Source organism: Hylobates moloch, unplaced genomic scaffold (assembly GCF_009828535.3).
Source record: "Hylobates moloch isolate HMO894 unplaced genomic scaffold, HMol_V3 SCAFFOLD_12, whole genome shotgun sequence".
NCBI lineage: Eukaryota > Metazoa > Chordata > Mammalia > Primates > Hylobatidae > Hylobates > Hylobates moloch.
In genome coordinates this window covers 69,768,692-69,789,428 of record NW_026652287.1, presented here as the reverse complement: position 1 = coordinate 69,789,428, position 20,737 = coordinate 69,768,692, and the positions used below count along the sequence as shown (strand labels likewise).

The 20,737-nt window shown below is 37.8% G+C and overlaps 1 protein-coding gene and 1 long non-coding RNA gene across 2 annotated transcripts in view; one reads left to right on the top strand and one right to left on the bottom strand.

The window, feature by feature from the left end:
- Positions 1 to 174, bottom strand: part of RAB3IP (RAB3A interacting protein) — a 69,346-nt gene extending 69,172 nt beyond the window's left edge. Inside the window, exon 1 of the mRNA XM_058425089.1 lies at positions 133 to 174. The gene's annotated coding sequence lies outside the window, so the exon portion shown is untranslated. The remainder of the gene's footprint in view (positions 1 to 132) is intronic.
- On the top strand, positions 23 to 18,939 carry LOC116478999 (uncharacterized). Its single transcript, XR_009208931.1, has 5 exons — positions 23 to 166; positions 1,406 to 1,446; positions 7,838 to 7,961; positions 13,135 to 13,300; positions 18,827 to 18,939. It is a non-coding gene; the product is annotated as an uncharacterized LOC116478999 (long non-coding RNA).
- The last annotated feature ends 1,798 nt before the right edge of the window (positions 18,940 to 20,737 follow it).

Sequence of the window (20,737 nt, the reverse complement as noted above, 5' to 3'; positions counted from 1 at the left end):
CCAGCGCGAGACGGGGCTGCGCTCTGTTTCGCGGGGCCCAAGAGGCGGCCTCGGGTTGACTTCAGGCATGTTGGGCTCTCCAGGAGGGAGAAGAGGCACCTTTGCCGTGGGTTGAGGACTCCTAGAACCAACCTGAGACTCCGCGGCCAGATACACCTCACGACGTGTGTGTGTGTGGCGGGGGATGGGAGGGGAGGAATCCTGTAGAACCCAGATCCCATCATTCCAGCAACTGCCAGAGCGTTCGAGAATGTCATGTCTGTACCTGTCTTCTCTCATCTTTTGTGCCAACTGTTTTATCAAACTTCTACTCCACTTTAAGTCTTCCAGGTAGGAAAAATACAGAAAGAGCCAAGATCCCAAAAACCAAAAAATAATAATAAAAGAGGCAGTCATAGGATGTGTCTCTATGTTTAGCAAAAGAGAAACGTGCATTTATGTGATACACATATTGAATAGGGCCATCATTCTGGGTATTAATCTCATCTATTAGAGGCAGTAAAGAAAAGTAGACTATGTGTATGGTTGTTGGAGTCAGAATTACTGGGTTTGAGCCTGCCACCTGCTAGCTGAGTGACCTTAGGCAAATGAATCTCTATAGCCCCAATTTTCTCATCAGTGAATGAGTATACAGAACCTGCCTCACTGAGTCATTAAGAGTTTAAATGGCTTAATTCATGTAAACACTTTGCGTACTTCATGACACAGAGTGCCTAATGAATATTAGCTATTGTTATTATACCATTATAACTGTTATCATGCATCTGTAATCCAGAAACCTAGAAAGTCAGTTTTTCTTATTTTATACCCCATCACCAATATATCACCAAGTCTTATCCTAATTTCTAAATCTTAAATCTATCTTATCTGGTATTCACTGCCACTAGAAATGACCTTTCTCATTAATGGACTCCTAACTATTCTCCCTTACACCTCATAGCTGGTCATTTATTCATCAAACATTTTATTGCACTCTATCTGTGTGCCTCCTGTTAGAGGGACAGAGAAACCGTTACAAAGTCCCCACCATCCACGGACTCGAACATATATAGGGAGACAAGTATGTCAATAATAGCCACGTGAAATGAATAAATTAAATATACAGCAAACCACTTAGGCTCCCCAGTCTTGCCGTACTCACATACAACCCTGTATTTCCATATGCTGTTTCTTTTTATGTTTTGATCTCCTACCTTTTCCTTGCCTTGCTAATTATTTGTTATTCATTATTTAGCCTAGATATCAATTCCACTGTGAACCCTTCCCTATTGTTGGCCACTCAGCCCTATCCCAGCCACTCCAGTATGGACTAAGTGCCCCTACCAGTGCTTCCATAACACCGTATCTCTTTGTAACACTTATCACTTAGAGTTATAATTGTAGCTGTATTTCTCCATTTTCCTAGACTGTGAGCTTCTTGAGAACAGGCACAAGGTCTGACATGCGGTAAGACTGACTCAGTAAATGCAGAATGAGTGAATGGCATGCATGCAGAGTGTAGTCTTGGTATGTGAATGTTTAGAGGACAAGTCCTATGATATATTCTACATAAGACCTAAGACATCATGATCTATAGGAAACAGTAAGCAGTAACCATATGTCTGAATCCTGTGTTGGTCCATTTACAAATCACCTACCATCCATGAGGCTTTTTGAAATATACTGAAAGATGTTCCTCTTGAATACTTAACCTGTTAGCACTGTTTGAGAAGAGTGATATTGTTACCTATAATAATACTTCAGTGTTCTTGCAGCACAGAGACCAAGATACGTTACAGAATGTTAGACACTCAGAATCTCAGCCTACAAAGTATGTAAAGGGCTGTGAGCATCTTAAGTTTGATAGCTTGCCCATATATAAAAAGGACAGCTATTTCACAAAATTTAAAAATGTGAAAGATTTGGATGGGCACGATGGCTCATGCCTGTAATCTCAGCACTTTGGGAAGCCAAGGTGGGCAGATCCTTGCAGTAAGGAGTTCGAGACCAGCCTGGCCAAGGTGGTGAATCCCCATCTCTACCAAAAAAAAAAAAAAAAAATTAGCTGTGCATGGTGGCGCACACCTGTAGTCCCAGCTACTTGGAAGGCTGAGGTGGGAGAATCACTTGAACCCGGGAGGCAGAGGCTGCAGTGAGCCGAGATCACGCCACGGCACTCCAGCCTGGGCGACAGAGACCCTGTCTCGAACAAAAAAAAGGCCGCATGCAGTGGCTCACACCTGTAATCACAGCACTTTGGGAGGCTGAGGTGGGCAGATCACCTGAGGTCAGGAGTTCAAGACTAGTCTGGCCAACATGGTGAAATCCCATTTCTACCAAAAATATAAAAAATTAGCCGGGCATGGTGGTAGGCACCTGTAATCCCAGCTACTCGGGAGGCTGAGGCAGGAGAATCACGTGAACCTTGAATCACTTGAACTCGGGAGGCAGAGGTTGCAGTGAGCCGATCGCACCATTGCACTCCAGCCTGGGCGACAAGAGTGAGACTCCATCTCAAAAAAAAAAAAAATGTGAAAGATTTTATAGTGTGCGCAAGGTTGCCTTTTTCTCTTTATTTTTTAAAAATGTAAATTATACAATTAATGTCAAATATAACGTATAAAATAATTTTTTTTTAATCTTAAGACTTGCTCATTTATACCTTGGGCCAGAAAAAAAGCAGATGAGTGCAAATATATAGACATTTTAAACTGAACAAACCATTCTAAGGTTGTTACCCTTAGTTATAACTTTTATTACTTGTTTGCCTCTGTTTTGTTTTCAGAGTTAAGAAAATGTGTATTTTCATGGTATTTTCCAGTTGCAAAGTGACGTCATGTTAATGATTACATGAGTCTTGTACAAAAAACAATTTGATGCAGGTGGAAAGGTAGTTATTCTTCATTTTTGTGGATGGGGAGCTTAGGCCACCAGAGTTAGGGCCCTGGTGTTTGGAATGCAGATTAATATCTTACAAATGAATGAAGTGAAAACATATTGAATTTTGTGTCCAGTAGTATGGCAGACTAGAGACTCTGGCTGATTCTCAAACCAAAAGCAATATATAAAAATATATATAAAACATCTTATCAAACATATCAAAGAGTTGGCAAGGATATAAGAAACCCTGAAGGGCAAAAACTAGGTATAAGTGAGAACGCAGACTGGTAAATAATAACAATGCAAAAATGAAATGGAAAAAAAAGACAGTTATGGGAAAAATGTACCAAAAGTAATTAATCTATCATTTCCTTGTCTGCCAAAATAGTTAGTGAGTGCCAGTGCTTGTGTTCTCATAAAAACTGGCCTTTCCAACTCCTGTACAAAAGCAGAGCAATGTCAAAAGTGTCTGTCATGATATTAGTTGTGGACAATCCTGTATTTCAGGCCCCCTTTCTGATGTTGGAATAAGTGACTGGGAAAAATTGGAAAGCTGAGAGAAAGGGTTTAAGAGAGAGCTTAGACTCTAAAAAGTATGATTCTCCCCTTCAAAAGAATCACTTTAACAAGCTATATACATATAACAAAACGTTTTGAGAATTGACTTTAGATCCAGTTTATCACACACACAAATTGCCATCCATCAAACAAATATTTACTTGTAGCTTCTCTGTGCCAACTATGTAATTTTCAGTAAGATGGAAGAGAAGGAGAGATGAGACACAATGAGAGGGCTTCCTGGCCTCCCCTCACTTTTTAATTCCAGCTATCACTCTATTACTGAGGCTTCCTTCATCCTTTCCCATAGGTTCTGTAAGAAATCCTTCTGTCCTTAAAATAATTCTCCCTTTTGGCTTTGCATAGCTTTGAATGATTCCTATTACTGCCACCAGAAAATTATCCTAAACAATATATTTTCATACAGGGATTGATTTCTGTAGCAGTTAAAAAGCTCAAAGTAAGAGTAGCTTACAGAAAATAAAATGTATTATTCTCACATCAGTGTAGGTGACTCTCTAATCAGCAGATCCATGGGCTCCTTCCATCATGTGGCTTTACCATCCTGAAATGCAGCTTCTATCTTATGATCCATCATGGCTGCTCAAGCTCCTTACGTCCTTTTTCCAGCGAGCATAAAGGAGGTAGGGACAGAAAGGAACACACGCCTCTATTCTAGGCCACTTGCAGAAGTTGTATACATCACTACACTATACTATCTTGGCCAAGTGTAGTCTCTATTGGGTAGCCATGTGCCCAGCTAAAAATCAATGGTTCTAACACTAATGAAGAAGGGGAGAACATATATTAAAGAGAACTAGCAGTCTCTACTTCATCACCTGGCATGAGACTTAGGATGAGAGAAATGGTGATTGGGTAGAACATACAAATAGAACAAAGGCAGTGTTAGGAAAACATGCAGTGTGTTCAGAAATGGTAAGCAATGCAGCTTAGTTGGCTCATGGAAAAAGTGCAGGTGTATAGATAAGCCTGAAAAGATATGCAAGAGCCAGATTGTGGAAAGATCATAAATGCCAGACTGAAGAATATAGAATTTGATAGAAGAAGGTTTCTGAAAGATTTTTGAGCTGGAGAGTAAAATGATCAAAACAATGCTTTAGGAAGACTTGTGTTGGCAATGCCTAGAATATATTTGAGGAGAGAATGACTACAGGCAAGGAAATTAGATAGGACGCTACAATGAGATAGTACCTATACTTCATCAAAACAGAAGAGGAAACATTTCAAAGGATGTTGTCTAATGCAACAAGTGATTAGATGTCTCACACCTCATGCGCGCGCGCGCGCGCGCGCACACACACACACACACACACACACACACACAGCTTACTCAGCGTCCATTATACCTTTTTGAGATCAGCACATTGATGTTACTTGGAGAAGCATCTTTCCACCATATTTAGTCCATATGATTCCAGTGGAACGAATTCCCCGAACTCCAGGGGTGAATATGTGACCCAGTCTTGACCAATCAGAGAATCCTAGTCTCTGTGATGGATTCATTGATAAGCAAATGACTCAAGCAGAGCCAATAAAAGTCAGTTCTGGGACTTTTGGGTTAATGTTGGGAAAAATGAATCTCTCTGTGTGGATTGCTGAGAAAATCAAATGTAAGCTGCTGGCAACAATCTTGCCCCCACTGGAGAATATGCCTAAAAATGGAACTAACATGGAGAAGGCAGATCTGAGAGATAAGAAAACCAAGTGTGAGTCCTAATGACATCATTTTACTTCCTGGATCAACCTGTGACTGAAGCCAGAGACCCTGGACTTTTTAGTTACATGAACCAGTAATTTTCTCTTTGCTTATGCCAGATTTATGTTGGGTTTTCTGCCACTAGCAACTGAATATACAGAAAAAAAGATGAGAAAGGAATCAATGAGAATTCCAAGTTTTAAAAACAGTATCATCTACCTTTGCCATACATAGTATTAACCAGACTTGGCTGTGATCAATGTTATCTGTTCCAAAAAAATCAAATCTACATTCAAAGGAGGGTGTTTGGGGCTGGGCATAGTGGCTCACACCTGTAATCCCAGCACTTTGGGAGGCTGAGTTGGGCAGATCACCTGAGGTCTGGAGTTCAAGACCAGCCTGTCCAAGAGATGGTGAAACCCTGTCTCTACTAAAAATATAAAAATTAGCTGGGCGTGGTGTTGGGCATCTGTAATCCCAGCTACTAGGGAGGCTGAGGCAGGAGAATCGCTTGAACCTGGGAGGCGGAGGTTGCAGTGAGCCAAGATTAGGCCACTGCACTCCAGCCTGGGCAACAGAACGAGACTCCGTCTCAAAAGAGAAAGAAAGAGAGAGAGAGAGAGAAGGGAAGGGAAGGGAAAAGAAATAAAAGGTGTTCGGTATGATTGGGAATGTTCACAGTAATGCCATGAAAACTCTGAAAATAATTAGAGTCATAGATTACTGGAGTGAGAAGAGACCTTTAAGTCATCTCCCCTCACCATCTATTTTCACAAATGAGAAACCTGAGACCCCGGAAGAGGAAGTGATTTATCCAAGGTCACAGAGCTAAAATGTCCCAAAGCTGAGTCTTGAACCCAGGTCTTTGCAGTACTAGTCTATATATTTCCATTGTATCATCCTGAACTTCAAAACAGGACATCTAAAAAATGTTGGTGAGTACATTTGAGATACATATAACACAAATACAGGCAACTTCCCATGAAGCAACTATTTTGAAAAGACAATATTTATTTTGAAAGCATGGGAGTGGCAGCAATGTTCACCACATTCTTGTGAGGATAGATGGTCTTCTGCACAGTATTGCTGTGACTCATGCCATTGTACATTAAGTGAAACCAACCATGCTGTGTTAACCACTAATAACTGGACCTGGATAGATACCTGAGCCAAAAGCAACCCTGTGTGGCTAGATTGAAGATGAGAAAGGTCAAACTTTTGAAGTGGCATGAAGCTCTCCCCAATAGGGATCCTCCAATCCGTTGAGAGAAATCAACCCAGTCAGTCCCCCTCCCTTTGAAAATATGAATGCTAAGTATGCACACAGAGGGTGGTCATTCAAGTTCAACTGGTAACTCAAATCAAGATAAACTATGCTTCATTAGGCTCACTACATCCTCATTATAGAAATACTGGGGTCCACATATCCTGTAATACCTAATCTCTATATTTTTGCAATAATTATGCATGAATTCCTTTACTTATTGAGTGTCCTTTACATGCCAGATACTTTTCAGCTACTTGGAAAGTGACAGAGAATAAAATAATGTCCCTGCTTTAATAGCTTTTACATTCTAATGGAAGAGACAGTCAATACAGACATAAATATATAACATAATGTCAAGTAATAATATGTGCTATGAAGAAAAATAAAGCAGGACTCATTACTTCATGAGAACTTTGTCACATAGCCAAACATGGATATAAGGGAAGACAGAAAATGTGGTCTCTATGTCAGCAGTTATCTGCTCAGGAAGAAAGAACTAGCAGTCTGCCGCCAAAAAAAAATTAAAAAATAATAAAAATTAAAATGAAAAAAGTACGGGTAGAAACAGGGAAGAAGTTACACTTTGATGTATCTAACACATCCACAAATTAATGAGCAATTCGTCTTTTGTTTAAATTAACCTTAAGGTAGTATTTGCCTGATTATTCACATAAACACATAGATAATTTGTATTTCTTTGGGGGAGTCTTTTCTCTCAGTGTTTGCCCAATTTTGATGCCGTCATTCATCAGTTATTTATTGTGTGTCATTAGTGGGCTAGGTAATATTCAATTAAACAGATGACAGAATATTTCCGAGATAGAAAAAAAAAGGTTTCTTTATTCTCCAAGGAAAATATCCCTGCCTCAGTACCCCCTCTATTGCTGCATATTTTATCTCAGCCAGTGTTTTTTTGTTTTTTCAAGTGACAGGTAAAATTGTATCTATTTACTGTGTACCCTCAGCCAGTCTTATTTATAAAAACAATATCTACTCTGTTTCCTATACCAAGCGTTCTCACATAAATACCCATGCCCTTGTAAGTCATTCAGTAAATTATTGAGTGGCCACTACGTACAATATCCAGCTGGTGAACCACTAGCATCAGAATCACCTGAGATGCTTATTTAACTCAGGCTTTATGAATCAGAAGCTTTAAGAATTGGGCCCTATCTGAAATTTTTCAACAAACTTTAGAAGCAATTTTTATGACACTTAACTTTAGGAATCAACAGTAAAGAATGCATGGTACAAAGTAAAGCAGAAAATTCTCCAAACTACAATCTAGTTGGGTTAACATAATATATACATAAAACAGTGATTTTAAAAATGTATCCAGAGAGTAAAGATAGCATCCTCTATTCTTCCACCTCTCAGAAATTACTCAGTAACAAGGAAAATGACAATAATACAAAATTCGTTTTCATTGAAAACAGTAGATACCTGAAACCCTGAACTACAATATATGTGAAATACAGTAAATGGCAGAAATACTTTGATAAAAGATGTAAATACCTACAGACTGCAGAAGACAACATCAACAAAGCACACTTCACAAAAGTAAGTGACTTACCTTAGAGACAAAACAAACAATCTTTCATTTGAAATAAAGGAATCAAGTGTGTGGACAGGCAGCAGTGTCTTCCCTCAATCTGGTTTATTATAAAAGAGAAGGTGATAGGGCACCATTGGAAGAAGAATCATTCAGACATACCACATATGCAGGAAGCATTGTGTTTGTGAGGCAAAATGGAAAAAATATATATAGACTGTGATGTGAGCAGCCCTGTGATTGCCAATTTCTCTTAGTTAAAAGTAGAAGCTAAAGGAACTCATCTACACAACCTCTGTGTCATAAGCAGAATTCCTATTAGGCTGAAATATGGTCCAGGCCTCTCAGCACAAACTTTACTGCAAGCAGCATTTCTTAGAAAACCTCTCCTCCAAACATGAGCAATCAATCAAAAAGTAATCAATGATCCAGGCATGGTGGTGCAGGCCTGTAGTTCCAGCTCCTTGGGAGGCTGAGGTAGGGGATCTCTTGAGCCCAGGAGGTCGAGGCTAGCTTGGGCAACATAGTAAGATTCTCTCTAAAATATTTTTTTAAATTTTAAAAGTGTGTATATAAAAACTATACACATTTTACAAAAATATATGCAAACAAAAAGATACATATTAAATGCATTTGTATGATTGCTTATCCAGGGGAGGATAGGAATAGGAATAAAAAGGAAACCACAAATAAATAAAACTAGCCTTCCATGAATCAATTATGATAATGTGGCATGAACTAATAAGTATGACTAACTCAACTTTCTTAAGTCCTTTCACTTGAAAATTTTTTTTAAAGCAGCAGAACCACAAAAGGAACTTAAATATGAATTGAAAAAGGGAGAGGAAAAAAATAACTATTTAAAAAATGAAGACAAAATTAACACAAACTTGGAATAAACACTTGTTAAGGGGGAAAAAAAAGCAAAATAAAAAATGTTTTAAGAATCACAAAATACCAGATTGAGAAAAGCAAGTTACATGAAATGAAAATGAAAAAAAGGGATTAGAGAGAAAATTATGTAAATGGAAAGAAACAAAAGAAATCCAATATGTATATAATCTAACAAAAGAATCTAGAAGTTGGAACAGGAAAAAAAAAAAAAAAGCAGATAAATATTTTGAGACACTTTCCAGAAATAAAAGACCTAAATCTATATATTGAAAGAGCATATCATATCCCAAATTTAAAAATGTCGAGAATAATCAAACCAAGACCTAGTCTAGCATAGCTACTGGATTTCAAAGATAATGAAAGAATCTTTTGTGCATCCAGAGCAAAATGATCAAGACATCTATAAAGGGGAAAAAATTAAAATGTAATTCTAAAGGTTTCATACCCAAGGATTTCATACCAGAGAAACTTATTCAAATAAAAATATAATGAACACTTTTGAACATGCAAGCAATATGGTTTTCATATTGCCCATTTTTATAGGATATTCATAGAAAATGAATTTCAACCACCAAAGAGACGAATTTAGAAATATGGGCAGTGGGAGGAGACTGGTAGCAATCATTAAATCCATTATCTAGAGAAGTAAGTCTAAAATAACGTTGAGAATTATGGTCATAGAACAGAGAGTAACTGTTGTGAGTCTTGACAATATCACAATGAAACAACCAACAAAAGCTGAAAGAGAAAAGAAATAAGGTAAACACTACAAAAATAATATAATTAGGGGGTAAAGAGGTGAGGAACAGGAAATACACTGTTCAATGCTTTCAATAATATATAAAAAATAGTTTCAAAGTTATTAAGATGACCACTGGAACAAAAATGCAAAACTTTCAAGTCCAAAAAACATGCATACACAAAGAATATATATACAGGCCATATAGTGAAAAATAAATGAGCACTACAAACAAAGCCTAACAAAAAAACAAAGGATAGGTAAAGTAAGATAAAACATGACATGACTTTCTTTTCAATAAGCACTGAAAATTTTCAATTAATTTTCTCAACTGGGATATCAGGGCAAATCTCAACCTTGTGCTATATACATAAGATACAGTGAAAATAAAATGATTTAGAAAGGTGGAAAATAAAAAGATAGGTGAAGGCATACCAAGCAAATTAAAACCAAGATCAAGATTTTATCTCAAATTCAAGAAAAAAGTATTAAATGAGACAAAGATAGGCACTTTATAAAACATGAGATGCAGAATTAAGATTTTACACTTATGAGTACCAATGTACCAAATAACATAGAATTGAAATTTATAAAAGAAAACTACATCAAATTCAAAGAGAAATCCACAGAAAACGTGACTAGTTAATTTATCCCATCTAGAACACACTAAGTGGTCAAAAATTAAGTAAGGATATAGAAGACCTAAATAACATAGTTAGCAAGGTAGACTGTATATGTACATTTATATATTTATAAGTTTATATAAATATGTGAGCGAGAATAATACATTTTCTTTTAATGTACCATAGACTAGTCACAAACATTAAGTATCTAAAGGTGCTTCAGATAGGCCTAAAAATTTTGTCTCTAATGGACAAGGGAAATGTTCCTTTAGTCTCAGCCCCCTTTATTATTTTTTTATTTTTTTAATTCAGCTCTTTTTTTAACATTTAAATGAGTACAAATGAAGAAAAAGAGTGAAATAAGATTGTACACACTCATTTCCAATTTTAACAATTATCAGTGAAGTACCAATCTGTTTCATCTATATCTCCAACAACTTCTTGCCATCCTGCATTATTTTATATTTAGTTTCTTTATTAACTTTATTAAGGTATAATTTACATACCATAAAATTCACTCATTATAAGTACATGAATCAATAATTGTTAGCAAATGTATAGAGTTGTGCAACCACACTACATTCCAGTTTAAGAACATTTCCATTATCCCCAAAGATCCTTCATGTCCATTTGCAATAATTTTACTCTTACCCCCAGGTCTTGGCAACCACTAATCTGTTTTCTGTCTATGTATTTGTCTTTTCTCTCAACTCCTTTTAACTACAGCTAGCTTCTCTTTTGTTTCATTTGCATATTGAACTTCCAGCTTGGAAATAAAAAGTTTGAAAACCATTATGACACACACTTACTTAAATAACAATGTGAAAATATATTTTGTTTTAAATTTAAGATGTACATCCCATGTGCAAAATATATGGAATGGAATGCTCCAAAGCAGCAGTATCCAGTATGTGATCTAACTGATCCTGGTTAGGTAGAACACAGAAACTTTGCAAAGACTATCTCAAAAAGGAATTTGAGAAGTTTGGTCTAAACATGGATGTTTATTGTATGTGGGGTATCTACAGTGAAAGAGGGGAGAAATGCTTTAATACTAATTTAAGCATTAAAGTGGTCTGATGCTCCTTGCATCATTCATCGGGTGTGTTTTTGATTTGAGCTTTGCAAGAAAGCTTTTCCTGGTCTAAGAATAGAAATTATCGTGGTTGTCAACACTCTTCATGCCTGTACTCCTAACCTAACCGTCATCAGTTTGGGCAAAGACAAAACAGCATATGCAGTCTGGGTTTATTTTAATGCAGTCAGAAGTGTAGGTTATGGGTATTTGTTAAAGAGATGTTTTGAGGTCAAGAACTTTGGGGAATTAAAGAGCTCTCACTCGCCCAACTTATTCAACATTCAGGGGCCCAAGAGATTGTGCTTTCTTGTTCTGATGAAACATCTGAATATACTGAACTTGAAACCACAGGGGAAAGGAAGGGCTTTTGTTTCAGAAAGTAAAAATGTCAGGCATAAACCAGGCATATGAGTTGAGCTCAGGTCAACCGCCTTGAGCTTAATGGAATTACAGATTTTGAGGAGTTGCTGTACTATTTTGGTAGAAATAAAGTCCAAATTTTAGAAGACATATTCTGATGAACATGAATCATACTTTAAGTTTCTGCAGCTGCTTTTGGTGTGCAAACCCCAAGATGTGTTTGAATTACCAAGTGTCTCCCCTATCTGTGCAGCTTGATTGCAAGAGGAATTTAATTTCACAGACCTGAAAGGGAAACATGCTATCAAAAAAGACAAAATTTAATTAGAATTTGAGTAGTGGTATATGAATCACAAAATTATCCTAAATTTTATTCTTCCATGGAACTACTGAAATCCAGACTGATGGCAATCATACTATCAGAAACAAAAATTTGGAGTAGAAATTCAGCTATATACTACTTGAATACAGTCTAGACGGTTCAAGAATTGTTTAGTCACATGTATAACTGGATTATCATTGACATAATCAAAATTAATTAACAAGTTTCTGAATCAGGTAAGTATCTTTCAGGACCAAAAATACTCTGACACCATCCCTGTGTGAAATTATTCTTGCCAGACAAGCAGGCACTTTTGGCTACAAGAAATGGGCATCTGTCCCCAATTCAGTGCTAGCAATGCCAACTTAGGGCCCAGATGATTCAGGTAATCGTAGAACCTGACCTTGAGGCAAAGAGTTGGAAACAGTGTTACAAGTACCTGAATATTGCTTAGCCTGATATTTTATAAGAAGTAAATGAACAGCACATACTCCTAATTGGTCTGTCTCTTGGGGTCCTGAAATTTCCAGCATATTGCAATTATGAGGCTTTTTTTTTTTTTTTTTTTTTGAGATGGAGTCTCGTTCTGTCACCCAGGCTGGAGTGCAGTAGTGCAATCTCAGCTCACTGCAACCTCTGCCTCCTAGGTTCAAGCAATTCTCATGCCTCAGCCTCCTGAGTAGCTAGGATTACAGACACCTGCCACCACGCCCAGCTAATATTTTGTATTTTTAGTAGAGACCAGGTTTCACCATGTTGGACTAGGCTGGTCTCAAACTCCTGACCTCAGGTTATCTGCCCGCCTCACCCTCCCAAAGTGCTAGGATTACAGACCCGAGCCACCACTCCCAGCCCAATTATTAGGCTTTGAGTAACATCTAGCCAAGAGATATGAGTCATACCTAGTTTTGGTAGGCTATATGTGCATTTTTATTAACAGAGTTGATTAGGAGAGAATTCAGGCCACATGCTTATAGATTTCTAATTATTCCTAAAATGTAAACATTACTATTCTAAAGAGTTAGAGAAGACTTCTGGCATGAACATGAGTGGGTATATTTGTATTTTCTCTTTTCTATCTTTGAAAATCATTCTAGGTATAAAAGGATAAAAACACAAACCCCACCTTCCAAAATCTGCAAGTCCATTTTTTTTTCTTTTGCAGAGTACAACACAAATATGCTGCCCAGGTTCTAAAACATGTATAAGAGTTGACAAAATCAGCTGAGGTTGAACAGAAATTGTATAGGAAAAAATAGGAAAAACAGAGACCAATCTCAGCTGCAAGAAGGCTCAGCTAGACACTGCAAGCAAAAGTATAACTCCTGAAGGTAAGAGACATCCTGAGTTATAGAAACATTATCCTTGTTTACAAAAGTGGATGTGGGAACTGGGGCAAACAATGCTGGCAACAAAAGTCCCCTGTACCCAGTTTGATTCAAAAAGACAGTGCGAGTGAGCCTACACAAAGAATCACACAGATAAGCCATATTCACAGGAAGCAGTCTGTTCATGTGGCAGCAGAGAAGTGAGTCTGCACTTAGGCAAAAACAGCTTCTTCCTAACCTTGCTCCCATACATACCAGAACTCTTGCAAATAGTTGGTCCAGGAAGACCCAGTTGACTCAGTGATAATAAATAGGAAAGGGAAAGGAAGTAGCACATCGCCAATACAAAGAAACAATAACAAAATTTTAGAAAAAGGAGCAAAAGCTAACAGATGAAGAATGCTTTACAAGTGAAATGGTAGCTTTGGCAGATGAAATTTTTAGAAATAACTTCCCCTGAATTAGAGAAAAGAATGAACCATAACCTCAATAAAAATACAATTATAAAACATAAATATAGGAATTTGAGGAAGATTTAGAGAGATAGGAGGGGATAAAATGCAACGGAAGAATTCAGAAAAGAAGTAGTAGAAAAAACAAAACCATCACAGAAATAAAGACAAAATTAGAAGGGAAGTGAGAAAGAAAAGAAACATAAGGGAAGATAATAAATATAGAGAAATGAAAAAAAACAAGCAAAATGAAATGAAAAATAGAAAGGATTAGACACAAAATAATATATACAGAAAACAGGCAAAGGAGGTTTTTTAAAAAAAAAACTTATAACTAGTGCCCCCAAGGAAAAGATCCAAAATAATGGAACAAACAAATACTTAAAGATATGACTGAAGAAAACTTTTCTCAAAAAAACAAAAAGTACACCTGTTTATTGAAAGGATGTAGTATACGCCAGGGACATTTTACCTGACATAATTACTGACTACAATGAAAAGGAAGTAATCCTTTGGAGAGGTTACAGATAATCAATCAAATCCTTTGTAGAGGTTGCAGATAATCAAACCACTTATAAAGGGAAGTGCCAGGCTGTCCTTAAATCTCTACACAACAACATCTGTTCCAAGAAGACATTAGAGCAATGTATACAAGATACTCAAGTACAAAAAGTGGACACAAAGTCTTTATGTCTAGCCAAACTGTCTTTCAAGTATAAAAACTACAAAGAGTTTAAAATATGCAAAAATTCAGCTAGCACTGTTTCTATTAGACCTTCTTAGGAAAAATACTAAAGATGAACTTTAGGTAACAAAAGATAATGGGCACAAGGCCAGTAGAAGGACTGCTTGTGAACATTGTATCATTAACGAATGATGTCTTTCCTTTGTGCCCTCTGGGAATTCATCCATCACTAGCCAAATCCCCTATATCCTTAGCCTCTTTTCTGAACATTTCATTCACTCTCTTGCTCTAGAAAACCAGCTGTCTCCTGAGGATATGCTTCCCCTAAAGCCATCTTACATAGTGGCTGCTTTTTTTCTTCCACTGTCTTTATATATCTGGGCCTACATTTGGGGAAGGCTGCCTCTTTGCTCCTCATTGCCACTTTCAGACTTTTCTCACTTGCCTCCCTAAAATTCTCCCAAGTTAAATCTCATGTTATCAAATTAACTCACCCAAAAATGTTCATTTTTGCTGTCATCTATTGACACCTGGGTCAGTCTTTTCCGTTTCTCAATGCTATTAGCTCCAATCTGATAATCTCTCTCTTTAGTCTTAATTCTTAGTGATTTCAACAACTAAGGTAGGTGATCCTTCCAACACCATAGTTTGTCAGTTTTTTTAACTTCTTTGCTCAAATAACCTTGTTCTCCACCACACCTCAGTCACTCACCCTATGGTCATGCTCTAGATTGTGTCATTATCAATAACTTAATTATCTTAGTTTCATCATTCTATTCCCTGACATCTCACTTTCTGTCTTTCTAATTTACTCCCTTTGACACCCCATGATGGTTAATACTGAGTGTTAACTTGATTGGATTGAAGGATACAAAGTATTGACCCTGAGTGTGTCTCTGAGGGTTTTGCCAAAGGAGATTAACATTTGAGTCAGTGGACCGGGCAAGGCAGACTCACACTTAATCTGGGTGGACACCATCTAATCAGCTGCTAGCAAGGCCAGAACATAAGCAGACAGAAAAATGTGAAAAGAGAGACTGGCCTAGCCTCCCAGCCTACATCTTTCTCCCATGCTGGATGCTTCCTGCCCTCAAATATCAGAGTTCAGTTTCTTCAGTTTTGGAACTTGAACTGGCTCTCCTTGCTCCTCAGCCTGCAGACGGCCTATTGTGGGACCTTGTGATTGTGTGAGTTAATACTTAATAAACTCCTCTTTATCTATAAATATATATATATTTATATATATATATAGTCCACTAGTTCTGTCATATATATATATATTCCATTAGTTCTGTCCCTCTAGAGAACCCTGACTAATACACACCACAACAATCCTTTGAGCCCTAATCAAGGGGGGAAAGTGGCATATATACAAAGTTATTTATTGCAGCATTGTCCCTGATAGAATATTACAAACACCCAAATGTACATCTTAAAAGGCTAGGTTTAAAAAATTATTTAAGGGCTGGGTGTGGTGGCTCATGCCTGTAATCCCAGCACTTTGGGAGGCCAAGGTGGGTGGATCAGTTGAGGTCAGGAGTTCGAGACCAGCCTGGCCAACATGGTGAAACCCCATCTCTATTAAAAATACAAAAATTAGCCAGGCATGGTGGCAGGCGCCTGTAATCCCAGCTACTCGGGAGGCTGAGGCAGTAGAATCACTTAAGCCCAGGAAGTGGAGGTTGCAGTGTGGCGAGATTGCACCATTGCACTCCAGCCTGGGTGACAGAGTGAGATTCTGTCTTTAAAAAAAAAAAGAAATGTGTTTAAGGAAGGGAGCAGTTACTTGAGCCAGGAAACAAAGAAGTATATGGAGAGGGCTGCCTGACAGGAGCTGTCACCTTCACCCAGAAGGTGCAGCCAGCCTGTGGTGGTGACACAGCAAGGGAGGAACCTTGGAAATAAATACTCAGCCTCCCTCTTATCGCTCTCTCTTGTTTTTTGCCATTGACTCAGAAACTGAATAATAGTTATTAAATTACATTTTTTAGGTCACTTTGAGAAGATGAGGTATCAAACAGCCACTACTATTAGGCAAGGTACAAGTATCACAACACTAGTGCCATCTGAGAATCCATGTCAACCCTTAGCTAAGGAAGTAGCTCCCAACCCGGAGATCTCTGGGTCCTTGAGGGCTCTTAAAGTAGCTATGGAGCTCGTTGAACTATTTTCAACATTTCAAAAAGATATCACGTAGCGATTGTACATCCATCCTCAATAAAACTGCACAAGCAAACTGAAATGCTATGTTTTCCAGCTTTGAGTTGATGTAATATGAACTCAATGCCGACCAGAAGTGTGATAGGTAGTTTTATACAACTTTGATTAATAAAGAAAGGAGCATCATTTTAAAAAGAAATGACTCCAAGTGTAGATTCCAAGAACAGGGAAGTTCCAGGTCCTTCTCAATTTTAGACAGTCACTGAATCTAGGAGGTACTGTTTATAATTTATAAAATTATTTTACCACTAAAAATCACAAAATATATTCCATTATTAGGATATCATAACTAAAAGATATATATTGCTATTTGTTTACCTGGAATTATTAACTATTTATATGATAAATAATCAACAGTGTAACATGTTTACATTAAAAACATTAAATAATATCATGTTAAATAGACACATATTGTTCTGGTTGTAAATTTAGTGGTCAGATTAGATTTTTTTTAAGAGTCCGGAAGCACTCTTTGGTTCACTCAACATTACTAGTCAAGCACCTCTCAGGGCTGGATTACATAGAATTTTGTCCTGTCTATTTGGTCTGATCAATTTTTAAACAGTTTCATGCAGAATTTGCCTTTTGTTTTACAGCAAAGTTTGTGTTATTAAGCTTCTCTGATAAATAAATCAAAAGGGTACTAGAAGAAAGAATATTTTGTATTCTGTAATACAATTACTATCTCAAGGGGTTAGTTGGCTTTTAAAATAAAGTAACAGGGTTCATTAAAGTCAGGAAAATTTGCAGATTTCAGAAATGCTATAGTTAAATATTTTAGGGTAATTGGGGGAAGGGTACCAGGGTGATCTTCAGAGGCTTAGCAGTGAGTTGGAGACAGAGAAGGAAGAGCTGCCTAGAAAATAGAAAAAGCAGATGGAATACCTGTTCCTTCCTGTAAGGGATCATTAAGTTCAAAACTGTCAAGATGTCGAAGCATTAACAAGATTAAAAACAAAAGATAAAAGGTTTTCCTCCAAAACAAGCCTGAAAACTGAGGTGCTTTTGATCTGGAAGACATGTAAAATTTCCCCTGTGGTGGTGGTTTTCTTATCAATGAACACTTGAAACCCCTTGTCAGGGAATGCAGTGTGACCTGTCTCCCAAGGTCTCACCTTTTAGCCATTGCCTGACTAATTTCATCTGCCTCCACGATAGGGCTCACAAAACCAGGCTGGGCAAAGTCTGATCCATAGAATTCTATTTCTCTATCCATTCAAGACACTTATTCACTAACAAAGTAACTCAAATGGAAAAGCTTTGGTAATATGCAAAAATAAAAAACAATCTCCTCTCAGGGTTCAGAGCCTCCTGGGAGAGAAGCATACCTTATCAATGTCACAGACCTCCATTTGAAAAGCTAGCAGATCCCAGTCAAGGGCATAAGCTCAACTGCCAGAGCCAGGGCAAAGTGCAATGGGCCATCATTAATGTAATCACAAGTATCAGATCAGTAAAGCTCCAGACAGGCATGGTGACTGATTTTAAATAAGATCTTTCTTTTCAAATTATTCTTGTACGTTAAAGCTGTCCTCCCCCAAAGACTTGTACAATAATGTAAAACTTGGGAGACAACCTGAATGTCCATCAATAGGGAAATGGCAAAATAAATTAAAGCATATCCATTCTCTTGAGTCTTGGGCATTTGTTAAAAAGGATAAGTTTGATCTCAAAATACTAACATTAAAAAAAATGGAGCTTTTAACAAATAGGACAGGAAAATACGATTCAGTTTTGCAAAACAAGTGTATTGGATGCAATCTTTGTGCACCTCCTCAGATTTTCTCTACTGCCTCTTTTTTTTCTGAAAGTAATCTCCACAGCCCTATCGTACCCCTACCACAACCACTGCCTTTACTGAGCTCCTAGGGCTGGCCAGAGTTCGAATTGGAACCCCGAGCCTGCATGGCCATTAGTCCTGACATGCTGAGCCCTATCAGCATTGAGCTGTCACTCTTTTTCTAGGTTTAGATGAAATGCCACACTATGGAGCGAGTGGGGCGGGGGGCAGGATTGGCTTCCTGAGTGTCTGCCAAGGGCTGGAAATACAGGAAATTATCTTTTTAGGGGGTGAAATTTGGCCCATGGGATATGAGAGGGTACCAAGGAGAAAAAAGTCTCTCCCCTTTCTTCCTGCAGTGGGCTACTCTGAAGCGTGGTTTCTTCTTGCAGCTTTTCCAGAGGTGTCCTGCATGCTGAGTGGACATGTCTGCCAAGCATCTGCTATGTCTTTGCCAGGCCCCTTGTGAAATGGTGCTCTTAAGACTTCTCAACAGAATATGACCAAAGAATTAAGGTTAGTGGTGGAAACAGCAGTTACAAGTGAGAGCTATCATTCTGTGACCTAGATCAAGGCCTTGTATCCAAAACTTAGGGTCTAAGTCTCCTTTTAAGTAGCTCCAGAACTGCAATAACAACACTTTTCCAACTTTAAATTACAGGCATGAATGAAGAACACAGGTGACACAGGCAAATTATATTTACTTATGCAATATAAATTATCCTGATACTTTGTGCCAGGAAATGTTCTAAGTGCTGGGAATTTAGCAGTGAAGAAAGGGGACAAAAATCCTCACCCACATGAAGTTTATTTTCTAGAACTGGAGGGGAGTGGATTGGGAGAACAGTAACCAAGAGTATCAAAAATTCATTTTAGCCCTTAGTTTCCTAGCAAAGCCAGCTCTGAAAAAAACCTGTCAAAGGAAGATTTCTGTCATTTCCTTCCCTGGGGCTAGAAGCCTTTTGCATCATATTTAGCAGCTTTCCCACTTCCACCCCTCCCAAAGGCTTACTCTGGGCTGTGTGTCTGGTCAGCTGTGTGTCTTTTCCCCCAGGAGTTGCTCATTGTGTTTCAAGGCTGTTAGCTCAGCTAATGTGTTTTTTTATTTTAATAACTTCATAATACTAATAGTCTGTGACATTGGCAGAGTGCTTTTGTATTTACAGAGCATTTTCACTTACAGTAACCATTTTATTCATACTCCAACTCCCATGATATAGTCAGAACAGGTTTTATTTTCCTCCTTTTGCTACTGAAAAGACTGATGTCTGAGAAGTTACATCCTTTGCCCAGGGTCATCCAGCTAGGAAGAGCAGAGTCAACATGAGGATCTTTCTAACTTCTTAATAGTGTTATCGCCTCTGTACTTTTGGGGCTATTTCTCTCCAGATAGAATTTTAATTATTTTGATCACATCTAATTATAATAACACTATGGGTAAAAATGCGGAGCTCCAGAGTGGGCTGGTGGAAAAGAATACCTGGGGCAGGTGTGTCTTTGGTATCTTAAATAAATTAGATAGATTTTCTTTTCCACCTTCAGATAGAGCCAATGCTGTCAGAATCACTTAAAAGTAATAGATATATGACTGATTAGACTAAGTAATAACAGCCGTGGGACAGTGTTTATAGGCAACTAGGGCGCTTCTGGTACAGCTGCAGTTATTTCTCTCTGCATGCTGGTTGTCAGGAGCCAACTGTCCCCACCCTGCCCCCCTTCACCCCCACTCCAGAGTCAGCATCCAGAAGATATGATTTGTTCTCCCCTTCCCCCCATATCTGATATTGCTAGGGTGACCATGTAACTATTGTCTGGGAGAAAAAGGAGAGAAAAAGGAGGCGCTATTAAATAATTACACCAGGACAACAGGTGTAAACCAGGACTCTACATTTCACCACTGAACAAGGGGCAAAAACTTTAAAAATAATAATAATAATAATGATAATTGATTACAAAAGAAGTCCTGAAAAGTTGCATGTTACATAAATGAAATTTCAAATATATAGGAAAGCTAGCTAATTAGGGAATTCTTAACTATAAATTCTTTGGAAACGTAAGAAAAAAGTTTCACAAAACACTTTACTATCTTTTATGTAAGGCTGTAAAATGTAAATATTCTATACAGTTTCTTAATACATGCAATATATATTGGCTGCTGCTACACATAGTCGAATATTTAATTCTCACAGAAAGCCTGTGGAATGGTATGCCTTGTTCAGATATCATGCTAGAACAGACACTACTGCCCACCCTACCAACAAAATCTTTATTCATATCATTTGCTTTGTTTTTTAATATTGTAA